We start from the raw sequence: 16,930 nt of genomic DNA on the forward strand, positions 1-16,930 counted from the left end.
GGAGTTGTACCTTGACCTTATGACAACTAGAACCGGATACTTAATAGAACACACCCTTCCAAGTGCCAGATACAACCGGTGATCGCTCTCTCACAGGGCGACGAGGGGAGGATCATCGGTTAGGGTTATGCTATGCGATGCTACTTGGAGGACTTCAGTCTACTCTCTTCTACATGCTGCAAGATGGAGGTGGCCAGAAGCGTAGTCTTCGACAGGATTAGCTATCCCCCTCTTATTCTGGCTTTCTGCAATTCAGTCCACCGATATGGCCCTTTACACATTTACCCATGCATATGTAGTGTAGCTCCTTGCTTGCGAGTACTTTGGATGAGTAATCACGGTTGCTTTCTCCCTCTTTTCCCCATATCCCTTCTACCTGGTTGTCGCAACCAGATGTTGGAGCCCAGGATCCAGACGCCACCGTCGATGACGACTCCTACTACACCGGAGGTGCCTACTACTACGTGCAGCCCGCTGACAGCGACCAGGAGTAGTTTAGGAGGATCCCAGGCAGGAGGCCTGCGCCTCTTTCGATCTATATCCCAGTTATTGCTAGCCTTCTTAAGGCAAACTTGTTTAACTTATGTCTGTACTCAGATATTGTTGCTTCCGCTGACTCGTCTATGATCGAGCTCTTGTATTCGAGCCCTCGAGGCCCCTGGCTTGCAATATGATGCTTGTATGACTTATTTTATTTGTAGAGTTGTGTTGTGATATCTTCCCGTGAGTCCCTGATCTTGATCGTACACGTTTGCATGTATGATTAGTGTACGATTGAATCGGGGGCGTCACATACTTCGAAAGAGATTGTTCGTTCTGTACACGAAGTGCATCCAGTTTTTGCCATAACCCTCTCTACTTTCTTGCACATGCTATGTGGATGAAATGATGATACCTTGCCAACTTTTAACCTTCTCAGAGTTCATTTGAAATGCTTTTCAATTTCAGGGTCTTATAGCTCAAGATAATCATTAAATGCATGAAAAATAACAAATGAAGTCAGAAAGGGTTGAAAATTGATGATGTTTGTTTGAATGGTGCAGTTTGAACACAGAGAACTATCCCGTTCAAATAAGTTAAAAAATGAAATCCCTTTGTAAAAACGAGTTTCCGTATGAAAACCTGATACTTCGAAAGAGATTGTCCGTTGTGTACACGAAGTGCATGCAGTTTTTGCCGTACCCCTCTCTACTTTCTTGCACATGCTATGTTGATGAAATGATGATACCATGCCAACTTTCAAATTTTTCAGAGTTCATTTGAAATGCTTCTCAATTTCAGGGTCTTATAGCTCAAAATAATCAGTAAGTGCATGAAAAATAACAAATGAATTCAGAAAGGACTGAAAATTGATGATGTGGCTTTGAATGGTACATTTTGAACATAAAAAAACTATGGTGTTCAAATATGTTAAAAAAATGAAATCCCTTTGTAACAGACTAGTTTCCGTATGAAACCCTTATACTTCGAAAGAGATTGTCCGTTGTGTGCACGAAGTGCATCCAGTTTTTGCCGTAACCCTCTTTACTTTCTGGCACAAGCTATGTGGATGAAATGCTGATACCATGCCAACTTTCAACCTTTTCAGAGTTCATTTGAAATGCTTTTCAATTTCAGGGTCTTATAGCTCAAAATAATCAGTAAATGCATGAAAAATAACAAATGAATTCAGAAAGGATTGAAAATTGATGATGTGGCTTTGAATGGTACATTTTGAACATAAAAAAACTATGGTGTTCAAATAAGTTAAAAAAATGAAATCCCTTTGTAACAGACTAGTTTCCGTATGAAACCCTGATACTTCGAAAGAGATTGTCCGTTGTGTACACGAAGTGCATCCAGTTTTTGCCGTAACCCTCTTTACTTTCTGGCACATGCTATGTGGATGAAATGCTGATACCATGCCAGTGGCATTAGCCTAATTGGTGCCTTCGGAGCACGATGACAATTGGAAGTGGTTCATGGGGGCGGTAGCGGGTAATAGTATTCTCCCTTCGGATTTATGACCTGGTCGAGCAAAAATCCCGCTATTTCCTCTTGAAGTGCTTCTACGCGCTCCGTTTCTAGGAGCTTGTCCCGCACCTCTTTGAACTGTTAAGAAGGAGATCAATATGCATGTGTATTAGTTGTGTGACTAGATATCGATAATGGTGAAAAAATTGTGAATAGTGTTCTGACAAGCGTACCCATTCCTATCTTTGAGATCTACTCCTTTCGAACGCCATCATGCGAATGTTCTCGCAAACGCAGAATGCACAAAGATCAGTCCCCTGCGCCTGCTTCAGGGCCTTTATTACGAGAATGGAATTTAATTTGATCAGATAATAATTAATCAAGCATGATAATTAAATAGATGGCAGCTAGCTAGCTAGCTAGCTAGTACTACTTAATTACTTACCTTGGATCGAAACCATTTCAGCTTTGGTTTCCATTCGCCTTCCGCGACGCTGATGAACCTTGCCCAAGCCCTGCCCGCCGACAAAGAAAATGAATAAAGGGGTTATTAAATAGTTCATATCATGAAATGACGAATTACTAAATAGGCCGAGATATATAGTTAATAATGATTGAAATTACCTGTTGACTATCCCAAACAAGATGTTATAGTCACTTTGTTTTTAAGTAGCGAGTCCAGTATTTCAACTGTTCCAGCGTCAACTTTAATGATACACAAGATCCAGTGAAATCTGCATGCACACACGTTTGCATGTCTTAGTTAAGCGGGCATATGTAAGCAAAAACATGTAGCTAGCTAGCTAGTAGGCAAAAACAGAGAATTTGTAGTACAAGAAAGTGTGACTCACTAGAAGTTGTAAGGAAGTAGTATATCTTCATTGTATTTGAGGTGCTTCAAGAACTCTAGCATGCTGTCCTCTACCTATTTTTCTTGATGCTTGTTTATTTTCCATGTGTATTCATTAACGGTGTTTGGGTCAATGAACCCAATGCCATAGCGTCCACCTTTTCTCATTTCATACATCTTCATCCTGCATAATACCACATAAAAGAATATAGTGAGGATAATTACAGGTAATGATTGATCAAAAGGATCACTACAGCTAGCTTGAGACTTAAATTACAGAAAGAAATCACTTACAGACAATAGCAACTGACGATAGATTTGTCGAGTGCGTCTTGATTGTATAACTGAAACAGTTCAGGATACTCAACGGCCACAGCTTTCTCATGGTAGTAATCATCCTTCTTGACATACACCATGAGGGACTCTCGATCGGATCTCTTGGTAATGTCCATGTACCATTGATGCAATTCATACATTCTCGTTGGGAGATTGTTGACATCTTCTGGCTCGACCAAAGGTTGGCCCCGGACATATTTCCATTTTAGTTCCTCCTCTGTAATCCCAGGCATGTCCTCGATCTCGAGGAGTTGTCCAACAGTGATCTTGAGTTCTTCAGCCTGCATTATATGCTCTTGGGTTATTACCACATCGCCCACCTCGGGAACGTAAACTGTTTGGCCACAATAATATTGGGCGTGCGTACTGTCACGTATTGTTGGCGGCACAACAAGCGGGGGGATCGATTGCGCCGCCTGTTTTCCCAGCTGGGCAACGGTTTTCCTGCATTTTTTGACAGCTTCTTGTTGTTTGCTCGAGCTCGAGCTCGCCTCCTTCTGTAGACGTCGTCGATGTAACTTCCTGATGTGGCGCTCATAGTCTGTGTCAACAGGCTTAGGAGCTGGTGGTTGAGCCATACGAATGAAGTGGTCAACTACTTCCACAGGCACTTTCTCCCTTGGCGGCGGTGGCGGTTTCGGTCCAAAATGGGCGTCGAGTTCTGCCTGCACTATGGCATTGGTTTGCTCCTCGTAAGCCCTCACAGGAAGAGGAGTAGTGAGGTTTGGACCATATTTATATCGCTTGCCTCCGCCTGTACTTCCTGTACTATGACCTCGACTCGTACCGCTACGCACCATAGCTGCGGGGTGTCTCTTCTGCGATTGCTGAGGCGGCGGAGACGGCTGACGGGGCTGAGTTGGACGAGGAGGAGTGGCCTGAAGCTGTGCCGGACTTGTAGTGGCCTGAGGTTGTGCCGGACTTGGAGGAGGAGTGGACGTCTGACGTTGTGTCGGACTTGGAGGAGGAGTGGCCTGACACTTTGCCGGACTTGGAGGAGGAGGAGTGGCCTCACGCGTTGGTGGACTTGGAGGAGCGGGAGTCTGCTGACTCGGTGGCGGACTTGGAAAGATGATGCAATCCTTTCTCCATAGGATGACACGATGTATGGCCTCTCCCAATGTGTGCTCGTCGTCACCTCCAGGAATGTCAAGCTGTAGCTCTGAATATGGGTCCACCACCACATCAACCAAGACACAAGCATAGCCCGCTGGAATCGGGTTGCAATGGAAGGTTGCCTCGGGGGAATTTGAAAAAGCAACGGCGTCCGCCACCTTCATGGATATGTTCTTCATTTTGAAGTGTAGCTCGCAGTTAGTGTTCTCCGTGATGTCATCCACGGGGTATCTATCCAGCACTACTGCGTCGCCCGGGGCGGAACCCATGCTGCTTCTCGGCATGGATGGGGCGGTGGTATCCAATGCTGGATCATCCGCTAGCTGTTGCAGCTGCTGAGACCCCCTTTGCTGGCTAAGTAAGTCCATCTGCTCCTGCTGCCGCTGGAATTTAGCTGCCAATTCCGCTTGACTTGCTTCTAGGCCTTGAAGGCGTTCATAGTCCCGCTTCCTCTGCTCCTCCTCCATCTTCCTCTTATTCTCCTCCGCAATCTTCTTTCTCGCACGGGTTATGTAGTCGGCGTTCCAGTTCGAAAACCCCTCATACCACAGAATAGCGCCCTTGCCTCGTGTTCTTCCCGGGTGTTCAGGATTTCCCAGGGCATGCGTAAGCTCGTTGTTCTCTCTGTTGGGCTGGAACACCCCCGATCGAGCCTCTTCTATTGCAACAAGTAGCGCATCGTCGGCTCCATTCAGACATGCCTTCGTCGAAACATTGCCTGTCTTCGGGTCCAACTCCCCCCATGCGCATAGAACCAAGTCCTGCACCTGGGGGGCCAGCTCTCAGTAACCGGAGTGACACTTGCATCCTCCATCTCTTTCTCAGACTTTTCCCACTTAGGCATTGCCACCGCGTAGCCACCTGGCCCCAGCTTATGGAACTTATCCTTTTTTCGGCATTCTTCTTGTTTATTATCGACCGTTCCTTAGCTAATTCTGAATCCTTGAATTTCACGAAATCGTCCCAATGAGCACTTTGATTCTCTAGTATCCCCTCGAATACTGGAGTCTTCCTTCCTCCCTTGACGTACTTCTCCCACGTCGTTCTCTTGTGGTTCTTGAATGCAACCGCCATCTTGCTAAAAGCAGCGTCCTTGACTTTCCGCACATCTGCTTCTGTGAAATTATCTGGTAGGGTGAAATGTTCCATGAGAGTATCCCAAAGCAGTTTTTTTTATTCTCGTCGACAAAAGTAACATTTGGACATGGCTTTGCTGGCTTTCTCCATTCTTGAAGGGAGATTGGGAGTTGGTCCTTCACAAGAACTCTGCACTGACGAACGAACTTGTCGGCAATCTTCTTAGGCGCTAATGGTTCGCCATTAGGTTTGAATGCCTCGATATTGTACTTTACGCCCTCCTTCAACTTTTTGTTCGGGCCTCGTTTCGTCCTTTTGCCTGAAGATTTGCTTGATCCGGATGGCTGAAAGAAGAAAGATCGATTCGTTAATATATCTTCAACTCATTTAAAACATGCGATGATCACCAGATTCCTACTTATATAAATATATATACCTCGCCGGTGTTTGTTGTTTCAGGATCAACATGTTCTTCGTCGTAGTTCATGACTTCATCTTCTCGGTCGTCGCAATCGAATATCATATCACCCTCTCCAGTGTTGTTTAGAAATTCGGAGCCGTCGAAATCTTCTTCATTCTGATCATCATCTGGCCCGCGTATGATATCGAACATGGTCTGTTCTCTCTCTCTCTGTTGGTATTGTCCGCCATAGCTTTTATTTAACTATGCCAAAAGAAATATAAAACAATTTAGTATAATCTCGAATAATAGATATAATCTCGAATACATCGTCTCGAATAATAGATATAATCTCGAATACATCGTCTCGAATAATAGATTTAATCTCGAATACGTTGTCTCGAATAATAGATATAATCTCGAATACATCGTCTCAAGTAATATATATAATCTCGAGTAAATCATCTCGAATATTATATATCGAATACTAGAGAGTAATCTAGGCGGTGGACAACCAAAGTGAAGGAACCATCACTGGATCATAGCTCGGGTGATCTCCCTAAAGAACCTGCCAGGTATTGGAGAACCTAACGTCCATAGCAGCCATGTAGCGATGGACGTGCTCGTCCTCCTCCCTGACACGGCGACGTACCACCTCCGGCGGGGCCGGCTCCTTCCGCACCGAAAGTGGCCCACGCGAATGCCACCAAAGGAGATGAGGGTCGACGACGGGACCCGGGGCCGGGTTCCTCACCAAGCGTCGCGCCCCTGAAGGTAGCACCTCCCAGTGCCAGCCCGGCGGAGCCCAGTCCCGGACATGGGCCCTCTGAAGCAGGACGTCGTCGCGAACGGGTCGACGGTGAGGATGCGGGCCGGGCATCACCGACAACAAATACTATATGCAAATGTAACACTAATTATGCTATCATTGCATATGTCAAAATTCTATATGCTATTTCATACTAATTAAGCATCTAACACTAAAAACAGAAAAAACAACTTCTATACATCCATTAAAAACAGAAAAACAACATTATATAAAAAATTTCATACTAATTAAACACTAATTATATCCATCTAACATGCATTCATACATATATACTAGTGAAAAATAATAATCTGAAAAATCTAAACTAATTAAACATACAAAATACGTATATACTAATTAACTTAAGGAAATGTGCGTGTGTGTGTGTTTATCATGCTTGTGTGTGTGTATGGGCTCGGGGAGGGGCGGCGCCCATGGTGGCCACCGGGGGCGAGGGAGAGGGGTTAGAGGGGGAGAGCTCACAGCGGGGCGACGGCGACGGCCCGGGGCGGCGACGGGCCGGGGCGGCGACGCGGGGACGGCGCGACGGGGACGGGCACGGGGCGGCGACGGAGACGAGGGCGGCGACGGCGACGGGGGCGGCGATGGGGACAGGGGCGGCGACGGGGATGAGGGCGGCGACAAGGATGGGGGCGGCGACGGCAACGGCGCGCGACGGGGGCGGCGTAGGACGGGGGCGGCGACGGCGTCGATCGATCGGGAAGAAACAGAGGGAGAATGAAATTTTTCGAAGTGATGTATATATAGAAGGCACCTTTAGTACCGGTTGGAGCCACCAACCGGTACTAAAGGCCTGTTTTGGCCAGGCCAAGCAGCGGGAAGCACCCCCCTTTAGTACCGGCTCGTGGAACCAACCGGTACTAAAGGCCCCCCCTTTAGTACCGGTTGGTGCCACGACCCGGTACTAAAGGGTGTGCGCTGCCAGGCGAGGGGCACAAAAGTTTAGTCCCACCTCGCTAGCCGAGGGGCACTCGCACCTGCTTATAAGCCCCGCCGTCGCTGCTGTCTCGAGCTCCTCTCTTAAGCAGGCCTTCTGGGCCTACCTCTTCTGCGATGCCCTGTTGGGCCTACTGGGCTAGCGGGCCTGCATCCTGGCCCAACTTGAATTTGGGTTTCTAGTCGTATGCAGGCCGCTGTGGCCCAGTAGGTGGGCTTTTTTTCTTATTTTTTTGCTTTATTTATTTTTGTGAATAACTTAACTTTGAAAATAGATTTTTCAGTGATTCTTTTTTCTTATGTTTAATATTAGTGTGTTTTATCATTATATTCAATTTGGTAATGCTTAGGTTATTTAAAAAATGAAATGCCTTTGTAACGGATGAGTTTTCGTCCGAAACCCTGATACTTCGAAACAGATTGTCCATTTTGTACACGAAGTGCATCCAGTTTTTGCGGTAACCCTCTCTACTTTTTTGCACATGCTATGTGGGTGAAATTATGATACCATGCCAACTTTCATCCTTTTCTGAGTTCATTTGAAATGCTTTTCAATTCCAGGGTCATTTAGCTGAAAAAATCAGTAAATGCATGAAAGAATTTGCTTGCACATAAAATTTCTTCGCGTTTCAAATGCCAAAACACATAACTAGCTACCCTAACTATTACAGAGATTCCCTCCTGGGTGTGAAACACAGAAGAAAGTGATGATAGTTAAGTCGATCACATCCCAGATCTCTGGGTGTGAAACTTTTTCTTCGCGTGTGTCCTTTTGCGTCGTAGCCATGGAAAATCTTCATCATTTAACAGGATGCTCGGGTCAATATTCACTGTGAATGGAGCAATTTCATTAAACTTTTCATAATCTTCTGACTTGTCTGTCTTGTCATCCACTCCCACAATGTTTCTCTTCCCAGAAAGAACTATGTGCCGCTTTGGCTCATCGTACGATGCATTCGCTTCCTTATCTTTTCTTTTTCTTGGCTTGGTAGACATGTCCTTCACATAGAAAACCTGTGTCACATCATTGGCTAGGACGAATGGTCCGTCTGCATACGCAAGATTGTTGAGATCCACTGTTGTCATTCCGTACTGCGGGTCTTCCGTTACCCCGCCTCGTGTCATATTGACCCATTTGCACCGAAACAAAGGGACCTTCAAACCACGTCGATAGTCAAGTTCCCATATGTCCTGTATATAACCATAATATGTTTCCTTTCCCTTCTTGGTTTCTGCATCAAAGCGGACACCACTGTTTTGGTTGGTGCTCTTCTTATCTTGGGAGATCGTGTAAAATGTATTACCATTTATCTCGTACCCTTTGAAAGTCATTATATTCGAAGATGGTAACTGGGACAGCAAGTACAGGTCATCTTCAATAGAGGTGTCATGCATGGTACGTGCTTGCAACGAGCTGGCGAAACTCCTGGTTTGTTCATGTGTAATCCAGTCATTAGACCGCTCCGGGTGTTTGGAGCGTAGAAAATTCTTGTGTTCATCCATATACGGAGCCACCAAGGTGGAATTCTGTAGAACTGTGTAGCGTGCTTCAGTGAGAGAATGTCCGTCCATACATATTATTTGTTCCCCTCCTAGCGTGCCTTTTCCATCCAGTCTGCCCTTATGCCGCGATTCAGGAACACCAATCGGCTTAAGGTCAGGAATAAAGTCAATACAAAACTCAATGACCTCCTCATTTTGACGGCCCTTGGAGATGCTTCCTTCTGGCCTAGCACGGTTATGAACATATTTCTTTAAGACTCCCATGAACCTCTCAAAGGGGAACATATTGTGTAGAAATACAGGACCCAAAATGTTAATCTCTTCGCATAGGTGAACTAGGACGTGCGTTATGATGTTGAAGAAGGATGGTGGGAACACCAACTCGAAACTGACAAGACATTGCACCAAATCATTCTGTAACCTTGGTATGATTTCTGGATCGATTACCTTCTGAGAGATTGCATTGAGAAATGCACATAGCTTCACAATGGCTAATCGAACGTTTTCCGGTAGAAGCCCCCTCAATGCAACCGGAAGCAGTTGCGTCATAATCACGTGGCAGTCATGAGACTTTAGGTTCTGGAACTTTTTCTCTGCCATGTTTATTATTCCCTTTATATTCGACGAGAAGCCAGACGGTACCTTAATACTGAGCAGGCATTCAAAGAAGATTTCCTTCTCTTCTTTGGTAAGAGCGTAGCTTGCATGACCCTGATGTATGCCATCTTTTCCGTGCATACGTTGCTGGTCCTCCCATGCCTCAGGTGTATCTTTTGTCTTCCCATACACGCCCAAGAAGCCAAGCAGGGTCACACAAAGATTCTTCGTCACGTGCATCGCGTCAATTGCGGAGCGGACCTCGAGGTCTTTCCAATAGGGCAGGTCCCAAAATATAGATTTCTTCTTCCACATGGGTGTGTGTCCGTCAGCCTCATTCAGAACAGGTTGTCCACCAGGACCCTTTCCAAAGACCACCTTCAAATCCTTGACCATATCATGTACATCAGCACCAGTACGGTGGCGAGGCTTCGTCCGGTGATCTGCCTCACCTTTGAAATGCTTGCCTTTCTTTCTTACGGGATGCCTGCTCGGAAGAAATCGACGATGTCCCAGGTACACATTCTTATTAGCCAAATATATACTGTCGGTATCGTCCAAACAGTGTGTGCATGCGCGGTATCCCTTGTTTGTCTGTCCTGAAAGGTTACTGAGAGCAGGCCAAACATTGATGGTCACGAACAGCAACGCCTTTAGGTCAAATTCTTCCCCCATGTGCTCATCCCACGCACGTACACCTGTTCCATTCCACAGTTGTAAGAGTTCTTCAACTAATGGCCTTAGGTACACATCAATGTCGTTGCCGGGTTGCTTAGGGCCTTGGATGAGCACTGGCATCATAATGAACTTCCGCTTCATGCACAACCAACGAGGAAGGTTATACAAACATAGAGTCACAAGCCAGGTGCTATGGTTGCTGCTCTGCTCCCCAAAAGGATTAATGCCATCTGCGCTTAGACCAAACCATACGCTCCTTGTGTCATCTGCAAACTCCTTCCCGTACTTTCTTTCGATTTTTCTCCACTACTACCCGTCAGCGGGTACTCTCAACTTTCCGTCTTTCTTACGGTCTTTTCTGTGCCATCGCATCGCCTTGGCATGCTCTTTGTTTTGGAACAAACGTTTCAACCGTGGTATTATAGGAGCATACCACATCACCTTGGCAGGAATCTTCTTCCTGGGGCGCCGGCCCTCGACATCATTAGGGTCATCGCGGCTGATCTTATAGCGCAATGCACCACATACCGGGCAAGTGTTCAAATCCTCGTACTCACCACGGTAGAGGATGCAATCATTAGGGCATGCATGTATCTTCTGCACCTCTAACCCTAGAGGGCAGACAACGTTCTTTGCTTCGTACGTACTCTCGGGCAATTCGTTGTCCTTTGGAAGCATATCCTTTATCATTACCAGCAAATTTCCAAATCCCTTGTCAGATACACCATTCTCTGCCTTCCATTGCAGCAATTCCAGTGTGGTGCCTAGCTTTTTCTTGTCACCTACGCAATTCGGGTACAACAATTTTTTGTGATCCTCTAACATGCGCTGCAACTTCTTCTTCCCCAAATCACTTGCGCAGTTTCTCTTTGGATCGGCAATGGCCCGACCTAGATCATCAACGGGCTCATCTGATGCCTCTTCTTCAGCTTCTTCCCGCATTGTCGGCTCAGCTTCTTCCCGCATTACCGGCTCAGCTTCTTCCCCCATTGTTGTATCATCGTATTCAGGGAACCCAAGGCCAGGATAGCTGTCGTCGTCCTCTTCTTCTTCATTGTCTTCCATCATAACCCGTCTTTCTCCGTGCTTGGTCCAAACATTATAATGGGGCATGAAACCGGACTTAAACAGGTGGACGTGAATGGTTCTTGACGTAGAGTAATTGTGACCATTCTTACAGCGAGCACATGGACAAGGCATAAAACCATCCACCCGCTTGTTTGCCTCAGCCGCAAGCAGAAAAGTATGCACGCCCTCAACGAACTGGGGAGAGCATCGGTCATCGTACATCCATTGCCGGCTCATCTTCATTACACAACACCGAATAGACCAAATTAATACAAGTTCATACATAAAGTTCATACAACACTTAAATGCAACAAACAAATAACTCTCTAGCTAAAGCATTTAAATGCAACAACAAATACGATCAAGATCGCAACTAAGGTAACAATGGATCCAACAGCATAATGATACCAAGCCTCACTATCGATGGCATATTTTCTAATCTTTCTAATCTCCAAGCGCATTTTCTCCATCTTCATCTTGTGATCATCGATGACATCGGCAACATGCAACTCCAATTCCATCTTCTCCCCCTCAATTCTTTTCAATTTTTCTTTCAAGTACTCATTTTCTCTTTCAACTAAATTTAACCTCTCGACACTAGGGTCGGTTTGAATTTCCGGTTCACATACCTCCTAGAAAAAATTTCTATGTCAACTTGATGGGCATAATTTGTCATAAACACGAAATGCAACTAGTTTTAAAAGAGAATATACATACCACATCCGAATCATAACAAGGACTAGGGCCGACGGGGACGGATATCAAAACCATGGCACTATATGTATAACAAACAACGTATGGGTAAGATAATTATACGAGTAACTATATATCCAAATCACACAAACATCAATTTTTATATAAAATTTCATGAACTAGAGGCTCACCACAAGGTGGTGCCGGCGACGGGATGGTGCGGGCGATCGACGGTGGCTACGGTGGAGATTTAGAAGGCACTAAGTAAACCACACCTACATATGCAAACTAAGTGTTATTTTTGACCTCAAATTGCATATAAATCAAATACTAGCACATATATATATATCCTCCCAAATTACTAAACTCACAAATTAATCACTATATAAAGCATTGCAAGAGCTAATCTAGCAATGAGAGATGAAAGGACAAAGTTGCTAGCCTTTGTGATCATTTGAACGGATGGGGGCCTTCAAATCTTGACAAATTTAGGGCAAAATGTGTGATGAGCTCGAGAGGAAGAGGGGAAGAACAGAGAGGAGAGGGGAAAGGGGAAGAACAGAGCGAGCTCGGGTGGACGAAGGGTTTATGTAGGACGACCTTTAGTACCGGTTCGTGCCAAGAACCGGTACTAAAGGGGCTGGAGGGGCACCTGTCTGACAACATCCTGCCACCACTCTCATTAGTACCGGTTCGTGGCACGAACCGGTGCTAAAGGTTCGCCACGAACCGGTACTAATGAAAGCGGCCCGGCTAGCCGTTGGAACCGGCACTAATGTATACATTAGTGCCGGCTCAAATACAAACCGGCACTAATGTGCTTCACGTTTGACCCTTTTTCTACTAGTGATACTTCGAAAGAGATTATCCGCTGTGTACACGAAGTGCATCCAATTTTTGCCGTAACCCTCTCTACTTTCTTGCACATGCTATGTGGATGAAATGATGATACCATGCCAATTTTCAACCTTTTCAGAGTTCATTTGAAATGCTTTTCAATTTCAGGGTCTTATAGCTCAAAATAATCAGTAAATGCATGAAAAATAACAAATAAAGTCAGAATGGTTTGAAAATTGATGATGTGGCTTTGAATGGTGCATTTTGAACATAGAAAAACTATGGAGTTCAAATAAGTTAAAAAATGAAATCCCCTTGTAACAGACGAGTTTCTGTATATGAAACCCTAATACTTCGAAAGAGATTGTTCGTTGTGTACACGAAGTGCATCCAGTTTTTGCCATAACCCTCTCTACTTTCTTGCACATGCTATGTGGATGAAATGATGATACCTTGCCAACTTTTAACCTTTTCAGAGTTCATTTGAAATGCTTTTCAATTTCAGGGTCTTATAGCTCAAGGTAATCAGTAAATGCATGAAAAATAACAAATGAAGTCAGAAAGGGTTGAAAATTGATGATGTTGGTTTGAATGGTGCATTTTCAACACAGAGAAACTATGGTGTTCAGTAAGTTAAAAAATGAAATCCCTTTGTAACAAACGAGTTTCCTATGAAACCCTGATACTTCGAAAGAGATTGTCCATTGTGTACACGAAGTGCATGCAATTTTTGCCATACCCCTCTCTACTTTCTTGCACATGCTATATCGATGAAATGATGATACCATGCCAACTTTCAAATTTTTCAGAGTTCATTTGAAATGCTTTTCAATTTCCGGGTCTTATAGCTCAAAATAATCAGTAAATGCATGAAAAATAACAAATGAATTCAGAAAGGATTGAAAATTGAGGATGTGGCTTTGAATGGTACATTTTGAACACAAAAAAACTATGGTGTCCAAATAAGTTAAAAAAATTAAATCCCTTTGTAACAGACTAGTTTCCGTATGAAACCCTGATACTTCGAAAGAGATTGTCCGTTGTGTACACGAAGTGCATCCAGTTTTTGCCATAACCCTCGTTACTTTCTGGCACATGCTATGTGGATGAAATGCTGATACCATGCCAACTTTCAACCTTTTCAGAGTTCATTTGAAATGCTTTTCAATTTCAGGGTCTTATAGCTCAAAATAATCAGTAAATGCATGAAAAATAACAAATGAAGTCAGAAAGGGTTGAAAATTGATGATGTGGCTTTTGAATGGTGCATTTTGTACACAGAAAAACTATGGAGTTCAAATAAGTTAAAAAATGAAATCCCTTTGTAAGAGACGAGTTTCAGTATGAAACCCTCATACTTCGAAAGAGATTTTCCGTTGTGTACACGAAGTGCATCCAGTTTTTGCCGTAACCCTCTTTACTTTCTGGCACATGCTATGTGGATGAAATGCTGATACCATGCCAACTTTCAACCTTTTCAGAGTTCATTTGAAATGCTTTTCAATTTCAGGTTCTTATAGCTCAAAATAATGAGTAAATGCATGAACAAATGAAGTCAAGAAGGGTTGAAAATTGATGATGTGGCTTCGAATGGTGCATTTTGAACACAGAAAAACTATGGAGTTCAAATAAGTTAAAAAAATGAAATACCTTTGTAACAGACAAGTTTCCGTATGAAAACCTGATAGTTCGAAAGAGATTGTCCGTTCTGTACATGAAGTGCATCCAGTTTTTGCGGTAGCCCTCTCTACTTTCTTGCACATGCTATGTGGATGAAATGACGGTACCATGCCAACTTTCAACGTTTCTAGAGTTCATTTGAAATGCTTTTCAATTTCAGGGTCTTATAACTCGAAATAATCAGTAAATGCTTGAAAAATAACAAATGAAGTCAGAAAGGGTTGAAAATTGATGATGTGGCTTTGAATGGTGCATTTTGAACACAAAAAAACTATGGAATTCAAATAAGTTAAAAAAATGAAATCCCTTTCATTGTTGAGGAAATCGTTAACTACTAGCTGCTTGGTCGGCTAGTGAGTAGGGGATTAATAGGCTAATCGGAAGTTAATCGGCCATTTAATCAATTAATTGAACGATTTATCGGGTAATCGTCTACTCGAATTCCAAATGAGTAGGCATTAATCGGCAAGTTAACTGGTTAATCGGATGAATTCTTGAACAGGGATCCTTCTGTAACAGACGAGTTTCCGCATGAAACCCTGATACTTCGAAAGAGATTGTCCGTTGTGTACACGAAGTGCATCCAGTTTTTGCCGTAACCCTCTCTACTTTATTGCACATGCTATGTGGATGAAATTATGATACCATGCCAACTTTCAACCTTTGCAGAGTTGATTTGAAATGCTTTTCAATTGCAGGGCCTAATAGCTCAAAATAATCAGTAAATGCACGAAAAATAACAAATGAAGTCAGAAAGGGTTGACAATTGATGATGTGGATTTGAATGGTGCATTTTGAACATAGAAAAACTATGGAGTTCAAATAAGTTTAAAAAATGAAATCCCCTTGTAATAGACGAGTTTCCGTATGAAACGCTGATACTTCGAAAGAGATTGTCCGTTGTGTACACGAAGTGCATCCAGTTTTTGCCGTACCCCTCTCTAATTTCTTGCACGTGCTCTGTGGATGGAATGATGATACCATGCCAACTTTCAACCTTTTCAGAGTTCATTTGAAATGCTTTTCAATTTCAGGGTCTTATAGCTCAAAATAATCAGTAAATGCATGAAAAATAAGAAATGAAGTCAGAAAGGGTTGAAAATTGATGATGTGTCTTTGAATGGTACATTTTGAACACAGAAAAACTATGGTGTTCAAATAAGTTAAAAAATGAAATCCCTTTGTAAGAGACGAGTTTCCGTATCAAACCCTGATACTTCGAAAGAGATTGTCCGTTGTGTACACGAAGTGCATCCAGTTTTTGCCGTAACCCTCTTTACTTTCTGGCACATGCTATGTGGATTAAATGCTGATACCATGCCAACTTTCAACCTTTTCAGAGTTCATTTGAAATGCTTTTCAATTTCAGGTTCTTATAGCTCAAAATAGTCAGGAAATGCATGAACAAATGAAGTCAAGAAGGGTTGAAAATTGATGATGTGGCTTCGAATGGGGCATTTTGAACACAGAAAAACTATGGAGTTCATATAAGTTAAAAAATGAAATCCCTTTGTAACAGACAAGTTTCCGTATGAAACCCTGATACTTCGAAAGAGATTGTCCGTTGTGCACATGAAGTGCATTCAGTTTTTTTTGTAGCCCTCTCTACTTTCTTGGACATGCTATGTGGATGAAATGACGATACTATGCCAACTTTCAACGTTTCCAGACTTCATTTGAAATGCTTTTCAATTTCAGGGTCTTATAACTCAATATAATCAGTAAATGCGTGAAAAATAACAAATGAAGTCAGAAAGGATGAAAATTGATGATGTGGCTTTGAATGGTGCATTTTGAACACAGAAAAACTATGGAGTTCAAATAAGTTAAATAAATGAAATCCCTTTCATTGTTGAGGAAATCGTTAACTGCTAGCTGCTCGGTCGGCTGGTGAGTAGGGGATTAATAGGCTAATTGGCAAGTTAATCGGCCATTTAATCAATTAATTGAACGATTTATCGGGTAATCGGCTACTCGAGTTCCAAATGAGTAGGCATTAATCGGCAAGTTAACTGGTTAATCGGATGAATTCTTGAACAGGGATCCCTTTATAACAGACGAGTTTCTGTATGAAACCCTAATACTTCGAAAGGGATTGTCCGTTGTGTACACGAAGTGCATCCAGTTTTTGCCGTACCCCTCTCTAATTACGTACACATGCTATGTGGATGAAATGATGATACCATGCAAACTTTCAACCTTTTCAAAGTTCATTTGAAATGCTTTTCAGTTTCATGGTCTTATAGCTCAAAATAATCAGTAAATGCATGAAAAATAGCAAATGAATTCAGAAAGGGTTGAAAATTGATGATGTGGCTTTGAATGGTGCATTTTGAAAACAGAAAAACTATGGAGTTAAAATAAGTTAAAAAAAAAT

Source organism: Triticum urartu, chromosome 6 (assembly GCF_003073215.2).
Source record: "Triticum urartu cultivar G1812 chromosome 6, Tu2.1, whole genome shotgun sequence".
NCBI classification, from domain to species: domain Eukaryota; kingdom Viridiplantae; phylum Streptophyta; class Magnoliopsida; order Poales; family Poaceae; genus Triticum; species Triticum urartu.